At 43.9% G+C, this 17,907-nt stretch overlaps 1 long non-coding RNA gene across 1 annotated transcript in view; it reads left to right on the top strand.

The window, feature by feature from the left end:
* LOC150003985 (uncharacterized) overlaps window positions 1-17,608 on the top strand; it is a 389,637-nt gene extending 372,029 nt beyond the window's left edge. Inside the window, exon 5 of the long non-coding RNA XR_016512253.1 lies at window positions 17,407-17,608. This is a non-coding gene — a long non-coding RNA (uncharacterized LOC150003985). The remainder of the gene's footprint in view (window positions 1-17,406) is intronic.
* Window positions 17,609-17,907: the final 299 nt, after the last annotated feature.

Here is a 17,907-nt window from a genome sequence, read left to right as displayed (position 1 = left end):
CATTATGAGGACACCAGCCAAAGTTGACCTTAGCTCCTGTTCAAGAAAATCTTGATTTATTCTTGGCCACAAAGTATATATTCCTATCTATGCTTTTGCTTGGGGATTCCTTCCCAAAAGAAGTCGGTGGGCTTCATAAAACTGCATATAAATTGTGGATATGTGTGTGTGTGCTTCTTTCCTGGGGAGATAGTTCGTAGTTTTCTTCAATGATTCATAAACTTTATGAAGGATTCATTTTACACCTTCTGATGCATTGGTTTATCTTGTGCTTAATTTGACTTCTAATCTGCCTATTCTACATGGTTTGGAAAACAGAGTGTGTTGACTTGTCTAGAGTGGATAAGCATAAGCCTCTAGAGCTGAGGCTCTTAATTTCATCTGCATCCCTCATTAGTTATAGTCATAGAATTACTGAGATGATATAGCTCAAAGCTCTCTTTTACCCTGAAGAAGCTACGTAAAATCCAGAAGAGTATCATACTTTGCCCAAGGTCACAGAGTAAGTTAATGATAAAACTAGATGTAGAATTCAAACTTTCAATACCCAGACCAGGGACTCTTAGAAAACTGTACTGAGTGCCTATTAATGCCCCAGGGCCTATGCCGCAGTCCCTGCCCATAAATATTTTTCTTAGCCTAGCAGATTTCATTGGACCCAGCAAGTGACCAATTACAATGCTCCTTAAACTTGTGTGAGCCTGGGTTTAAGAAAGAAGGTTAAATGCATGGCACTTTCCCAACTTTGGCTTTTGGAGAATTAATTCCCAGCCACTCTGCCCACAATCTGCAGTGCTCCTAACCCTTAACCTGTACCAGTTCCCAGCAGAAATGTGCACAATCAAAGTGACTTTGAATAATCCTCACGTGGAAGATGAGGATGCTTCTAAGGAGGATATGATGAAAGTAAGAGAAATCAGACCAATGATTTAAACCTAACGGAAAGACACTGTATCTAGCAAGATTTCTGGAGGTAGGAGTTTGAGACTGGCTCAATAGCTTTATGATTTCAAACCATTAGAGTGATATCACTCACCTTCTCTCAGTCTGTCCTCGTGGTATCAGATTGGCTGCTTTATCTGTATGTATTACAATTTTACATAACCACATTTAAAACAAGAGACAGGAGGTGACCAAGGCATGGGGGACTTGGTGGGAAGAATGAGAAAGAGACAGAGAGAGAGAGAGAGACAGAGAGAGAGACAGAGAGAGAGACAGAGAGACAGAGAGAGAGAGAGAGAGAGAGAGACAGAGAGACAGAGAGAGAGAGAGAGAGAGAGAGAGAGAGAGAGAGAGTGCGAGAGAAAGAGCGCACAACCCCATGTATCTCTCCTGTTACAAAAGAGGTAAAATCTGTCTTGCATCCCCAGAAAAGATCACTTTACATTTTGTTGGGAAGAACTGGGTCATGTGGCTGCCCTGCTGCAAAGGAGGCTGAGACAGCACAAATCTGGCTCTGGCTTTTTCTACCTGTGTGACTAGAGTAGGGAAGGGGAACACAAGTTCAGGATGGTTATTGGTAGCTAGTCAAAAGGTGTAAGTCTGTTCAAGGGGCCCATTACCCTCCCTGGGAATCCCAAGCAGCTCTACTTGCAGAGAATCTACGAATTTCTGCTCCTCTGGCTCAGAAACACTTCCTGACCTGACTTAGAGAAGGAAAGCAGTGGGCCAGTCAGATCTCAGGGACCTCTGCCATGGGTCCCCACATCTCACTGTCAGATTTCAGCCTCCATGCCTTCATCCCCGGGGCACTATGATTAAGGAACTCTTTGACCCACTGAGACATGGAATTCTCCTGGTTCCGAGGGCTCAGAAGTCTACTGAGTGCTGACACTGGACTTCTATCCCAAGCAGATCTCCCATTCAGCCGTCGCCCAGACCTCAGAATCTTGTCATCTTCAGAACCACAGTCCAAAGCTCTTTTATTTCTGAGATCTTGAGGACAGGAAGAGCACTCATATCCCACATGAAGAATGGCCAAGTTAGTGTATCAATGTCGTGAACTCCTCATAAATTGTCAGTTGCCAAACAGCTTCCTAAGATAGCTATAATAATAATGAGAAAAAAACTAAGTTCTCAGAGCCAACTTTGGGTCCACCCATTGCTGACTCTGTCCCCTCCTCCCCTGGCTCCTCACTTGGGATTATTCCAAGAGTCTGTGCCACGCAACTCATCTCTCCCCATGTGAGTAATAACTCCTACAGGGGCGCGTCAGAAATGCCCAGACAGGAAAGTCTGGCTTCCTGCCTGAGAAACCTTTCACTTTTTTCCTCTTACTCTCCTTCTCTGCTTCCCTTTTCCTCCTAAAGGGAAACTCTGAAGGTAGGTGTTCCGTTTAGTCACCAAGGGTGAGCCGTTTTGACTTGTCAACAGTAAATACGGCTCCAGCCTAACTCCCTGTGACTGACAGACAAGCATGTTCTTTCTACATCACTCTCTGAAATCTCCCCCCATTCCTCAGAGACCACAAGGAAGCATTGCACGTTTTCAGTGTCCCCATTAGAACAAAACATTCTGGAGCAATGACAGCCAACGGCTGTGGAGTTACTCAAATTGAGTTAGACTTTCCATTGAGCTTCTGGGTCTTCTCTGTAAAAATGGGGTTAACAACACCTAAGTTATTGGATATTGTGAGGATTAAAAAACATTATGTAAGCGTAGAGCCTACCCCTATAATGGTTCCCAGAATATAGATTTTTAAAAAATAATAACTTATTTATTTATTTGTTTTATTTATTTGTTTGTTTATTTATCTTTAGAGAGGGGGGAAAGGAGAAAGAGAGGGAGAGAAACATCACTGTGTGGTTGCCTCTCACTCGCGCCCCCAGCTGGGGACCTGACGTGCAACCTAGTCATGTGCCCTGACTGGGAATTGAACCAGCGACACTTGGCTTGCAGGCCGACACTCAATCCACTGAGCCACAGCAGCCAGGGCCCAGAATATAGCTATTTTGTAAAGACATTTACATACAGGTGTGTGGAGCATGTGTGTTTGTGCATGTGTATACATATATACTCGCTTATTCATTCACAAATATAGTCAACAAGTATCTTCTGTCTAGGAAATGCCTGGACTGAACCTAGAAATAAAAACATTGACCAAAATTGATACAGTCCCATTAATGTTCTAGCATGAAGACAGAAAATAAACAAAAAATCATGTATACAATGACAGATGTCAATGTGAGCTGTAAAGAAAAGGAAAGCCTAGTAATGGAATAAAAGTATTGGAAGGGCCAGCATGCTAATTTAGATAGAGTGGTCAGAGGACATCTTTCTGAGAAGGTAGCATTTGCATGGAGCCCTGAAACAAAGGGGCCAAATAGATTTTTGGGAGAAGCCTTACAGACAAAGGGAATAGTAGGTCTAAAGGCTGAAGAAAGGGGAGGTATTTGGCTTGTTCAGACCTATCTATTAAAGGAGGCCAAGGGGCCAGAGCAGAGAAAGCAAGAGAGACAGTGATAGGTCTGAAAAGTAGCTGAGGGCATGGAATTTGGAGGCCAGATTCAAGAATTTGAGTTTGTTTTTTTTAAGGAAGACAGGAAGCCACTGAAGAACTGTAGACAGGGGCATGTCATGCTCTGAAGTATGTTTTTAAGAAATGACTTTGGCCACACTGTGGAGAAAAGAGGAGAAGGGCCAAGTACAGAAACAAGGGGATGAGTTACAAGGCTACAGTGATCATTCATCTGGGAAGCTGTGGTTGCTTCTGTGGTAGTACAGGAAGTCTTGAAAGGGTATTGATTAATGACAAAGGTTAGCCAGAACTGATAGACATTGCTTTTGGAACAGGTGTGAGTATGAAGGAAATTAAGTCAAGAATGACAGTCAGGTTTTTGACCTGAAAAACTCCTAGAATGGAATGATCATTACTGAGGTTGGGAAGACAACAGGAGAAGTAGTTTGGGGGGAGAAATCAATAATTCATCTATTCATTCAATAACTATGTTAGGGAGGCTCTTTCCTGCACCAGGCATCATGCTAAGCACTGGGAAGACAGTGATGACTACACCAAACAGGCTTTGCCCTCATAAAATGAAACTCAAGTGGCAAAAATAGACAACATTTATTGAGTCCTTACCTGGAGCCGGGCACCATGCTAATTATTTTTCATTTAATAAGCCTTCCTGTCTGGTGGGGGAGACAGCCATTACACAAATAATTACTCAAATACTTATTTAATTATAAGTGGAAAAGTACAGGGCATATCCCGGGCTATAATCTGGGAGGACTCCTCCCTGGCTTCTTAGGGAAGCTCGTCCTGGATTGGAGTAGGGGAGACCGTGTTTTAAGGGTCTGATCATCATGGAAAGACCCTAGGTCATATAGGTTTGAGGCTACCCATTATTTATTTCACAGATACATTCCTTATCTACCTATCCCTGGGAGAGAAGAGGGCCTCCTGCCTGAGCTCAGGCATTGCATGTTCAGACCCACTCTTGCAGCTCTGCTTGAATCATTTCTCAGCATGACAGTCCATCTTCTCTTCTCCCTGCCCCCCTGTCTCAGTGGACCAATCCAAGGGAAACATCTCCAGGGAGTAACGACCTCTTCCTTGGCCACCACACGTCTACAAAACCCCATTCCTAGGCTCTGGTTTAGCCGTCCAACCTTATTTGGATGTATTCCGTTCAGCACCTGATCATGTCTTGTCTTGGACAATTCTGAAATTTATCTTATGTAGTGTGCTGATTTTCCAACGAGACTACAAACTCTTTGAAGGCAAGGCCAATGCCTTGTTCTGTTTTTATATCACCAGCAAGACATATTACAATGCAAACCCCTCAGAGCTGAGATTATTTGAGGAATTGTGAGCTGAAGACCCTGAAATCATCTGGGGGAGGATGTTTGGAAAGAGAGTCATCTTGTCAGTATGCAGAGTCCAGCCTGACTCAGGCTGACCGAAGTGTCTGTGTGGCCAAGAGACACACCAGAAAGTCAGTTTATTAATTTCCAGTAGGAAAAAGAAAGAGGCTGAAGTGTTCGGGTTGGCGTGGTCGGGGCTGGTGTGATTCCTTTCCTGGAGCCAAGTCACAGGGGAAGTAAGTCATGATCGGAAAACATTTTATTTTATATTATTGCTAGGAGAAGTCATTTTTGCAGGAACCAGAAAATAACTGAGCTCCTTACAGCATAGTATAGTTTCTGTGAGAGGAATCAGGGCGGCATAAATGGCCGTATTCAAGTAATGGAGTTATTTCTCCAACCTGGGTAACCTCATGACATTTCCCACAAATGTTACAAAGTCCAGGTCACTGCCTAGCTGGAATCGTTAGACCACCCACTAGAGCTGATCAGATGAGCCTCTTTAGTCTGAAAACGATGACCATTAGACGATGGTGAACCTACCCTGGGAATCTCCCCGCAGGGGGCAGAACCTAGAGGCGCTTATTTAGGCTTCCCTTCCTTTAGGGTATGTAGGATGAAATCTACCACTATGTTACTTTCTGACTAAAGAAGGAGAAATTGAGGACCTGGGCATCCTAGAAAAGATTTTTGTGTGTAGATAACTGCGTTTCAGACAGCTGGTTTCAGAGACTAGTGGAAATACCTTAACATCAGCATCATCAAGAAACATTAGACCTGGCTACTGTGGCTCAGTGGATTGAGCATCAGCCTGCGAGCCAAGAGTCGCTGGTTCGATTCCCAGTCAGGGCACATGACTAGGTTGCACTTCAGGTCCCCAGTTGGGGGCGCGAGTGAGAGGCAACCACACAGTGATGTTTCTCTCCCTCTCTTTCTCCTTTCCCCTCTCTCTAAAAATTAATAAACAAGCAAACAAACAAATAAGTAATATATATTAAAAAACAAAAAAGAAACATTAGCGATATTTAGAAACCATGATGATTTCCAATATGATACAAGAAATCAAAGATTTAACCCCAGAAGTATGTCTTGTTGTCTAGAGCTAGTATTTAGGTCCTGTCACCCTTTTCTGCCTGTCCTTCACAGTTGAGAAAGTCCTTCCACAAAGATTTGGTAGGGACAGAAAACTTGCAGTCAGAGGCTAGGTTCTGCACTGGGGCTTTTGCACACATTAACATGTATGAACCTTGCTTGTGATGACCCTGTGGACTATGAGTCTCGGGTTTTATATGAAAAAAATCAAAGCTCGTTGGGGTTCAGTGAGTTGTTTCTTATCAACAGTTCTAAGGGACAGTCAGTTATCATGGACATCAGAGATGGGGCCTCTGTGGCCCAGCTTCTCCCACATTCCCATTCTGCGTCTCCTGGTGGGGAATGCCACTCAGCATCTGGGATCATCTGTGTTTTTGCTGTGGTTTCCAAACTGGCTATACATGAAAATCACCTGAGAAGCTTGTCAGAGAAGGCTAAGCCAGGCAATTCTGATTGCCTGAGGGCGGCATGGGGCCCAGGGGTCTGGATTTTTGCTTCTACCGCAAACCAGTCCCCAGCACCAGGTAGCTGTGCATATTCCATGAAGCACCGTGAGCTAACAGGCATGAAATACCTTAAGCATGTTTCCACAGAGCTCTGCTAAGGAAGATTGCTGTGCTTTACGCTCTGTTGCTGAAGGCTAGTCGTAAACACTACTCTCTCAGGAAGCAAGATCTTAACGTACACAGATGAGTCTCCAGTGTGCAAATGGACACTTCGGTATGTCTGCAAGGGCTTTCTTATACCCAAAACGTGTTATATGCAGAAAGGAACTTTCATCCCTGAAGGTCATGGAGTCTCACCAGCAACAGAAAAATCAAAGTTTAGAAAGAGGTCCATCCGTGATGGAACCGCTGGTTGAACAAACTCTCACCTTTCTCTCTGGGCCTCAACCTCCAGGCGGCTGAGTCTGAGAAAGACTACTTTCCTTTTTCACGCTGCTCTTTCAAATCACAGTGCTTTGGCCAGCTCTACCTAGAACTGGCCCTCCCACCATCTACATTCGGATTCTGATGTCCCCAGTTCAGAGAGATTTCCTGGAAACGGAGCCAGCCCTTCCAGTAAGCGTGTGTAACAGAAGAGTGATTGCAGAGCGTGGGGCCTGGTGGAAACAAAACCCAGACATGTAAAATTTGACACCTCAACTGACATAAGTGCCCGCACTCCCTCCCAATTCCCACCCTGCCTCACCCCACCTTCAACGTGTCCGTAATTTTATTTGGGGGAAAACCACAACCAGCACTTATCACCAGCAGCCAAATTCCCTGGCAGCAGCCACGCTTTCAAAAGGGAGAGATGAAAAAATTGTCAAGACCTGTGGGGATTTCTCACACATTAGAAGGGCCCAGAAAAACTGTGTTATACCAAGGATAATATTTTATTTTTCTTTAAGAGCTTTCTTAATTGGTTCCATGCAAAGGCTTGAAAGTAATGAGTTTTAAATAAATAATAATTATATTTTACCATCCTGTCTGGCCAAAAGGTAAATGTCTTTTGCCCCGACTTAGGTAAGTGTGGAAATAGGAAAGAGGTCTGTGTGATGAATGTGGGCCTCACTGCGAGGCTGGGCCTCTGTTCTTGGGCTCAGACATAAGCTGCTCTGACTTACAGATGCTCACGTATGTTTCAAGGATTTTGCGGCAGACATAGCGCTAGGTATTGGTGAGACAGAGATGATGGGTTGTATATCAAGATGCTAAGGATAATTAAAAGGTGAAATTTACATGCCACACTCACTTTTCAAAAATTAAAAATTTATAATTAAAAAAAAAAAAAAAAAAAAAAAACAGAAACATGACCTTTGGGGCTAGAAACTTTCTGAGACATTGCAATTCCAAGGATGAGATCTCTGGTCTGAAATGACCACCCTCTCTTACTATCTTGAGAATGGTCATAGGGCTCTTCGCCAGTTTTTAGATTCCTTCCTTTCCAGGCACATGGCAACATTGCATCTCTCCATCCCCTTGACCATGGTATTGTGACCATGGAGTTTGATTGGGCCAATAAAATATAAGTGAAAGCATTGTTTGTCCCTTCAGGCAGAAACTGTGAGAGCAAGTGCTTACTTTTGTCTCTCTCTCTCTCTCTTGATCTTGCCACTTTCCAGTTGGTAGAGGCTGCCTCAGCCTGGGTTCTGGAGTAAAGAGATGTAAAGTGAAACCTCAACTTATCAATGATGAAAATAGCATGAGAAATAAACCTTAATCAAAAAAATAAAATAGAATAAAATGAACCTTAATCTACTTTTCATAAATGTTAAATCTTATAAGATCGGGGAGGGGGCTGTTTGTTACACAGCATAGCCTAGTCTGGGCTGACTGATGCATGCCTATTCTACCCATTCCCAGTTTCTTGGCTAACTCTAATCATCCTTTAGATATTCACTTCGTGGTTACTTCCCAAGAGAAGACTCTAATGACCACCCTATGCCCAGTTTTATCTGATGCCAACAAGCTAGTTCCCATAATCTCCAAAGCCCCCCACCCTAACACTTAGCACATTATCACCTTATCAAGATTGTTAGTTTAGTTATCTACAGCCTCTGCAGGCTATAAACTCCTGACACCATCCCCAGTATCTAGGGCAATATCTGATATAATGTAACTATATTTGTACATCCATATATATAACTATATGTCTAATAATTTGTTAAATTTATTTTCTAACTACTTCTGTCAAGTCACTGCTAATACTGCTTACTAAATGCTTATCAGAAGCTCTAACACATATTAGTGTACATGTAAAATGTATAAAATAGTAATGAATACACTATTACTTTAGAACTACAGGAAAGAGGGAGGTAATCTACCTAGTTTATGCAAACAGAAGAAAGAGTCAGGATTCCCACTCAGATGGGCCCTAGCTCCACTTCAAAAGATAGAAATTTGTAAGAAATAATCAGAGATAGAGCATGAGTACAAGCGCTGTTCAGTGTTATTTGTGAAGACTGTTCATCCTGAGGAACCAGAGATTTCTACCTGGGCGGGCCTGGAGGTGGTAGGTGGAGTAATTCCGCCTCCAGAGATGTCACTGTCCTAACTCCACACCTGTGAATATGTTACCCTCAATGCTAAAATAGACTTTGCAGGTGTGTTAAGAATCTTGGGGAGATGTAACCTGGGTTATCTAGGCAGACTCAATAGAATCAAAAGGCTCTTTATAAGAAGGAGGCAGGGGGATCTGTGTCAGAGAAGAAGATGGAAAGATGGAAGGAGAGGCCACAGGAATATCAGCCAGGAGCCAAGGAATGCAGGTAGCCTTGAGAAGCTGGCAAAGACAAGCAAACTGATTCCCTTCTAGATCCTCCAGATGGTCTGTGGACACTCAGTGAAACTGACTTAAAACATCATACCTCTATAAATATAAAGATAGTTAATGTGGGCTTTTTAAAGTTAATACATTTATGGTCCTTGGTTAGGACACCAATAAGAAACTAATACACTAGGGTTGCCACATACAGTACAGGACACCCAGTTACAGGTGAATTTCAGAAAAATAGCAAATGATTTTTTTTTTTTTTTTTTAGTATAAGTGTGTTCCATGCAGTGTTTGTTTGTTGTGCAGTTTCATTTGCTAAATCTGGTAGTCCCGCCCAACTTCCTCCCTTGCCCCTAGTCCCCGCGTCCCTACCACTCTCCTTTCTCCCCTTCTGCTTGGTCACAATGGAACTATTATACCCGCCACTTTGGGGTTAGTCTATGACTCAACAGAGCGAAATTGTTAAGACCTCAGACAAATAGCTCTGAGGGAAAGTTATTATTCTATATCATTGCCTATCAATTATTTATAGTTTATAATGCAATGCCATTTGTAATGGGTAATATGTTTTTCTATTGTGCTGTAATATCATCCGAGTCATCAGAACGAGCATTGGGGAGATGGATTGGCCCGGTGTAAACAGCAGTGCTTTTTTATTTTTTTTAAACAAGCTTTGTGCATTTTTGAACCTGAAAATCATTGCTATTTTAGATAAGAGAAAACTCATCTTTGAATTCAAAGAGAAGGATAGAATCCACCTTGTCTGACAAATGGATTTCCTGAGAAACAAGGCAGGAACTAGGACGAAGTAAACACAGCACGTCGGGCACACACTGTAAGGAGGCTCTGAGTTTTAGGTGGCGGTCCTGCATTTGCATGACCTGGGGAAGAAGCGCTTCTTTAAATATGTCATCCTAGGAGCTTCCTTTGCCTCTCTCTAGACTGACCCTGATACAAAAAGTCATATCAAGGCATCAACAAAAGTCAGAGCTAGTCTGGCCTCTTTCCATGGGGAAACTGAGGCCCAGAGAGATGTAGACAGGCCAAGATCCGCTGAGCTGTGGGACTGCAGTGAGCCCTGTGGTTGCTACCCCACCATTTTTGTGCCCCTGTCCCCACCGGGGTGCAGCCCTGGGGGTTGAGGTTTGCACTTTACTTCCAGCCCCAGGATCAGGCCCCATAATTCCATATCCCTGGCCTGAGTGATTAGACACCTAACTCCGGCCTACACCAGCCAAGAGACAGTGTGGTCCTGGCTACAGTGGTCAACTCCTGCTCCAGGGTACACCCATGATAGTCATGCCTTTGGATCCATGGACAGAGAAAAAAATTCCTCTTTCTGGAGTGTGTGGAATACAGATGAAAAGGCTGGAATTGTTGCAGCCATTTTATTACCATGGAGGTGTCACATATGGAAAGGCAAAAGTGAATGATTATAGGAAGAAAGCCAGAACCTTCATCAAATCTCACCTAAAAGATTAGCTACCTCTGAACTATTCTTTTACATGCATGAATGAATTCGGAGTCGTTTGCAATACAGTTTGAGCTATTATTATATGAGGGGGGACCCAAAAAACCTGGAATTTATTATAAACAATTGTGTATTTACTCTTACATGTTTAAAGTTCAGTCACCTCCAAAGTACTCTCCACTTGATGCAATACACCTATCAAGACTTTTTTCCACTGCTCAAAACAGTTTTTGATGCCTTTTAGTGCTTCTGCCACTTTTAGTTTCACCTCTTCCACATCGGCAAAATGTTTACCTTTCAGGAGTTTTTTTCATCCAGAGAAACAAACAAACAAAAAAAGAGTCACTGGGGGGTGAGATTGGGTGAATAAGGAAGGTGGGGCACGAGGTCATGTGGTTTTTGGTCAAAAACTGCTGAACACTCAGTGCAGTGTGGGCAGGTGCACTTGTAAATCACCCATTATTAAATGGGCAAATGCATTGAAAGAGTCTTCAAAAAAAATTACTGAGGCTGAATGCAGCCTCTCACAATAACGCCAGCTGGCACACTGATACAGATGGGTTTCTAGAATACTTCCTAGTGGGGGAAGCCTGTACTACAAGGGGCCTGAACTCCAGATGATAATTCCTTTTATGGGGAGGGCTCCCCTTTGTATTCTGCTAATTGCAATATAAGGTTTCTGGCTGAACAGTGACCTTGAAAAGGCCAGCCTCGACGGCAGCACTGTCCAATAGAAATTCCACAAAGATAGAAATGGTCTTGATTTGTATTGTCCAAGCAGCAATTGAACATTTGACATGTGGCTAATGGGATTGAAGAACTGACTTCTAAATTTTACTCCTTTAAGTGACTTAAGTTTAAATAGCCACATGTGACTCATAGTTATCACACTGAACAGTGCAGGTCCAGAAGCTTCCTCTCCTTCATTTCGGTTGTTGCCCCCTCCAAAAAGCCTCTCATGATTCTCTTCCTCCTGGGTTAGGCTCACCTCTTCTGTAATCCTGGAGCAATGGGGCACGGCTCTAAAATTGCAATTACCTCAAAAAAGAATAACCAAGAAAAGCAAAAATAAATAAATATAATAAAATTGCAATTATCTCTATTAGAATAGTTATTTCTTACGATGCCTATCTTTCTCCTTTGGTTGAGATTTTGAAGGTAACATCTATCTTGATGCTATAATGCCTCGCAGAGGCATTGCACATTCTAACTGTTGAGTTGCATGAGGTCATATGTGGCCTAAGGATGTATCAGATATGAGAAGGCTTTGTAGCTTGTAAGACTTTCAGACAACATAATGCTTGCTACATCATTAGCCATTGTTAATATTCTTGGTGGTAAACCTTGATCCATGCCCCCCTCCCCCCGTGCTGAGGAAGTAGCAGTAGCTGCCCGTGAGTGACTTCAGAATGTGCTCATCCCTCTGATACCTGTGACCACTGGACCACTGATCTCAGGCCAGTGGCTCTTTACCCCACTGTTGCCCTGACGTTCCAACTCACTGAATGGTCCTATTTCCCTAATCCTCTGGCTTGGGCTTCTTGGTCTGCCATCTGCGATAGATAATTCAGAGTTGAACTTAGGGCCGCAGAGACTGCTGGGTTGTGGAGTATGGATCTGGTGGGCTGAGAAGCCTCTTTCTCAAAATATGCATCCTAATCCTGAGCCTTTAAACCTGAGAGATTCATATATCCATTCATTCCTTCACCAAATGTCCATTGAGTTTCTAAAAAGTGTCAGCATGTTACCATTGAAAAGGACAAAATCTCTCTCATACTGGAGCTCACATTCTAACTGGGGAGACAGACAAAAACTAATACACAAATAAATGTACAATATATGTATATATAAATGCAGTGAAAAGTAATAAAGCAAGGTATGGAAATAAAAGCTCATGGAGATGTTACTTTAGATTTCAACAGAGATCTGCATGAAATGAGCCATGCAGATATCAAGGGGGAGGGCATTGCAGGCAGAGGAAGTAGCTAGTGCAAAGGCCCTGAGGTAGGCACATGCTTGGTGTATTTAAAGAACCTCACAAAAAAAGGCCAGTGTCCCTGGAATGAGGGGAAACATGGGACAGTGAGTGGACAAGGAGCCCCAAAGGTAGCAGAAGCCAGATCATGTGGGGCCTTGGCGATTTTACTATGTTGAACAGTTTCCCCCAAAAGCTATGTCCACCTGAAACCTGTGAAAGTGATCATATTTGGAAGTATGATCTTTGCAGATACAACCAAGTTAAGATGACATCATACTAGATTAGGATGCACCCTAAATCCAATATGACTGGTGTTCATATACGAAAAAGGAAATTAGGCCTCAGAGACACACGTACACAGGGAGCAAGGCCATGTGAAGACCAAAGTAGGAAGGCTCAGCTTGGCCAGGAACCACTGAAAGCAAAGGGGAGGAAAAGAACCAACCTCCACTGGAGCCTTTAAAGACAACATGGCCCACACTGACAGTGTGACGAGGTTGGTTGGGTGTCATCCTGCAAAGTGAAAGGCTGCCGGGGTGCATGCTAGAGGCAACCGACCAATGTCTTTCTCTCACATCAGTGTCTCTCTCCCTCTCCTTCTCCTCCCCTTTCCCTCTCTCTAAAAATAAATAAATAAAATCTTTAAAAAAAAAAAGAAAGACAGACAGACAGACGGCATGACCCTGCAACACCCTGATTTCAGACTGCTAGTCTCTAGAATTGGGAATAAATTCTTGTTGTTTTAAAGCATCCAGTTTGTGGTCCTTGGTTACTGCAGCCCTAGGAAACTAATACAATGGCCTTGGGGTTTTAGTCTAGGTATCCAGGGAAGTCGTCAGTAGAATTTTAAGCAGGAAATGACATGATCTGATTTCAATGGACCAATTTGATTGCTGTGTGGAAAATAAGCTTCAGAATTTCAAGGGAAATTAAGGAGTTTAGGCAGGTTGTTGCAGTGGCCCAGGAAAATAATAATAATAATAATGGTGACAAAGTCCAGGCTGCTAGCAGATGAGATTATGGGACTTGATTAGATTCGGGGTGAGAAATATGAGGCTTCTGTTTTCCTTTGTCCTCGCTCTCACTCCGGGAGTCATTCACGCTCTGTCCAGATCAGATCCTGAGCCTTCCTCACCGTCCTCAGAGATGCTCTGTACCTTGACAATCAATATCCTGCCTAAGGAATACTATTTACTGACCTTCTAGGGGTTCCCGGTCTTTTCCATCAGAATAAAATGTCCTCCTCGCTGACCCATTGTCAGAGCCAGGATCAGACAAACATGAAGAGATCCAAGTCACCTCCCCTCTGGGTCTGTCCCTCCTGTGCAAAGTGATAGAGTGCAAAACACATTCTTTGGGGCTCCTTTCAATGTAACATTTTATATTTTTAGCCTAAGGTTTTGTGAAATAAAAAGATAAGGAGGAGAAGGAGGAAGAGCAGAGGGAGAAGGAGGAGAAGGAGAAATAGGAAGAGAGAGAAAAGAGAAGAGAAGGAAGAGGAGGAGGAAGAGAAAGAGGAAGAGGAGGCAACAGCAGAAGCAGTAGCAGCAACCCATTTATGAGACCAAGATAAAAATTCCTTGTGACAATAAATACCGCCATTATGAGGCTTCAGAACTTGGCAAAATGGAGAAATACTAGCTTGTCAACCCACAGGTCAGTCCTAGGCTCAGAGCAGCATCTCCCGCCTCCCTCAATCTGATCCCCATTCACGCTGGCGTCTCTGACATGTGCTGGCGATGCTGCTGCCTAGCCAGGCAGGGTCAGGAGCCACCTGCTGCTCTCTCTGCCTGGCTAACCTGAGCGTAATCCAGCTCTCTGGGCCCCAGGAAGAGGACTTGTCTCCTAGTCTGCTTCTGCCCACCTCGTCCCAAAGCACACTCACAATGATTCCCAATGGTCCCTCGGCCTTCCATGAGACCTCATGCATTTTAAGGATCAGCTAGGTGCATGGCCCCAGGCAGCCTGCTTCACACCAAGGTCCTTATTCTTAGGGCCCAGATGGAATGTCAGGGACCCATATCCCATGACTGGCTTTCGGCTCCCCTCATTCCCATGAGTTTTTCATCTCTTCTGGTGTTCAGAAAAATATTATTTTCATTTTCATTTTCAGGAGAAACAACTCTGCCTTACACTCGAGAACTTGCCAGGCATTGATTTGTATTATTGCTGCAAATTCTTTATCATATTGCATTTTATTTAGGCTTTTAAAAGCCCTTTACTGATGCAGCTGGAATTGGGGGAATTTTCTCACTAAGAGAGTAGGTAGAAAATTGCAGAAATAACAAAACTTCAAAGACTATTTAGGGACAGGGGGGATCTATTTCAAGACAGATTTATATTCTAGAAAAAATAGCACACACACACCCCAAGAAAGACTTAATGAAAAAAACAATTACAAATGAGAAAACTCACTCTGAAGAAAGAGACAAGAAATGACATCATCCTGGTCTTTCATATTGGGTTCTAGGAGTAAGGACACGGTGCAAGCAGACAGCTTTGGAGCTACCAGTCTGTCGCTTTTTTGTTTTTTAAGATTTTATTTATTTGTTTTTAGAAAGAGGAGAAGGGAGGGAGAAAGAGAGGGAGGGAAACATCAATGTGTGGTTGCCTCTCGCATGCCCTCCACTGGGGACTTGGCCCCACAACCCCCAGGTATGTACCCTGACTGGGAATCAAACCTGTGACCCTTTAGTTCACAGGCTGGCACTCAATCTACTGAGCCACACCAGCCAGGGCCAGCCTATTCCTTAAGAGAGAGCAGGAGATCCCCACTGATACCCCCATGAGGCCCAGGAGAGACATGAAATTATTCCCGAATGTGCCTCAGGCCAGGGAAGCGTAGATGGTAATGACAGAGCCTGAGAGGCCTGCCACCACCTCCCACACCTCATCCCACGTGAGTCTCACAATTGCCCTCCAGAGTCGGGGAGCTACCTCCTTGTAGAGCTAAGGAAATGGGCTGAGTAAGCAGCCCAAGCCAGCAAGTTAACACTGGCAAGAGCCATATTTTCTTTTTTTTTTTTTTTCCCACTCAAGTCTGTCTGATCCTTTCCCTCAGATGCAGGGCTGCATTCTGATTGGGAGCATTCCAAGTTCAAGGTCCCCATAGAGTCAACATAATATTCCTAATAGGAATAAAAACATCATCCATGTAGGGAAACCATTTGATACCTTACAAACACTTTCACACTTACCTTCCCCTTTGATGCTCACAGCAAACCCATGGGGTAAAGATTCATCCCCTCTTTGTGCATAAAGACAAGGAGCCCTACATTCCAGGCTCCATGGCAGGTGGCCCAGGACACGCACTCAGGGGTGGCTCTCGGGTCAAACAAACTTGGGTTCAAGTCCTAATTCTGTCACTTTTCAATCTGTGTTCTCAGGCAAGGTGTGTATTTTCTCTGCATCCCACTTTTCATGTGTGATCTTTGGAGGAAGAGAGAGCAGCAGGTTCTCCGATAGCATCATGTCATGGTAACATAGGAAATTAACTCCGGTTTATATCTATTAGTCTGTGGGTGAACTGATTTCCTTATACATCATTTCACCTAAGGTCGCAGAACTTACTGACTACGTGAAGTGAGGACTTCCTGTACCTACCTCATAAGGAAGCTTATTAATTCATTCTATGAGTATTTATTCAGCATCTATTATATTCTAAGCTCTGAGGATAAAATAATGAACAAAGCCAGATCCCTGCCCTCATGGGGTATGTTCTACTGGCACAGGGAAGACAGAAAATAAAATATATTATTTTTGAAGATAATTAAGTGCTAAGAAGAATAAAACCAGTAAGCAGCGAGAGTAGGGAATATTGAGGGAAGGGGTTCAGTTTAAGACAAGAGAGTCAGGGAAGATGTCACTAAGAAGCAGCATTTTGTGAAGATCTCAAAGGGGCAAGGGAGCAAGGCTTGTAGATATCTGGAAGAAAAGCTTTCCAGGCAGGAGGAACAGCCACTGCAGAGGCCCTGCGGCAAGAGGATGGGAGGCTGCTACCATCCAGGATCAGGGAGACCGCGTGGCTGCACTGGAGTAAGCGAAGGAGAAATAAGTAGCAGAGAAGGTCAGAGGTGTAACTGAAGGCACCCAGGGTGGGGCAAAAACTATGTAATGCTTTACGGGGTCATTACCAAGATGAAGATATTTTTCTCTAAGAATAATGGAGAGCCTTCACGGGGTGTTGACCGAGAAGTACCATAGTCCAGCGTCAGTTGACCAGTATTGCCCTAGCGGTGTGTTGGGACTAGACTGAAGGGGTGAGGACTAGAAACGGGACAAGCGATTAGGGAGTTACCATGGTTATTCAAGAAGAAAGGGTGGCGGCTTAGACCAGAGTGATAATGACAGAGATGGGGGGAAAAAATGGTGGGAATTGGGATTTATTTTGAAATCAAGCCAACAGGACTTGCTGATGGATTGTTCGAGGGGTGTGAAAGATGTCACGGATGGCACTACAAGTTTTTCTGGCCTGAGTCACTGGAAGGAAGGGGTTGCCTTTCACTGCGAAGGGCAGGCAGCGGGAGGAGCAGCTCTGACAAGGGAGGAGGGACTGAGGAGTAAATGTACATTTGTGAGTGTACATCTTCTCCAGGCATGATGCTCGGCACAGAATGCATACCCCATAGCAGGTAGCTGTTAATAGTCTTAAATCGGCCCCATCTGGTTAAATATTCTGCAAACATTCTACTTGCAAAATCTGTATAAGAACTTACAGATCTGGTGACCTTCCCCTCCACATCCCACATCACCCGCAGCCAACTTAAAGCTCGCACACGTCCCTGCCTTGCTCTCCTTGCAGATCATTTTGTAGCCAGTCTGCTACTCTCGGAAAGCACGCGGCCAGGGTGTTTTCAACCCGTGAATGAAATGGCCCCATCGTGGTTTCCAAACGCCTCTGGCTACCCAAAGCCCCTGCGGACCATCAAGTGTGCACTGAACCACAACCAGTGCATCTTGGCACATGCTGGCCTCTCTGCACTCCACATAAGCCAGGCTCGGATTGCTGGCCCACAGAAACTGTGAAATAATAAATGCCTCTAGCTTTAAACCGTGACGTTACGGAGTCATGTGTTACACAGCACTAGAACTACGACCTCACCTCCGAGTATTTGCTCCTGCTGCTCCCTTGCCCGGGAATTCTCTTACCTCCCACTTCTTCCACTCTTCACTCCATCATTCAGCCTCTCAGCACAAATGACAAGGTCCTTCTCAGAATTCCTTTCCTGACCAACCCCATACTTAACCCATTACTCCCTTCATTGCAGTTATCCGCTTTTAACTAGCTGCACAGATTTTATTT

This window comes from Furipterus horrens, unplaced genomic scaffold (assembly GCF_987537825.1).
Source record: "Furipterus horrens unplaced genomic scaffold, mFurHor1.1.pri manual_scaffold_7, whole genome shotgun sequence".
Classification (NCBI taxonomy): domain Eukaryota; kingdom Metazoa; phylum Chordata; class Mammalia; order Chiroptera; family Furipteridae; genus Furipterus; species Furipterus horrens.
Note: the sequence above shows the minus strand (reverse complement) of the source record. Positions and strands in the feature narration are given on the sequence as shown.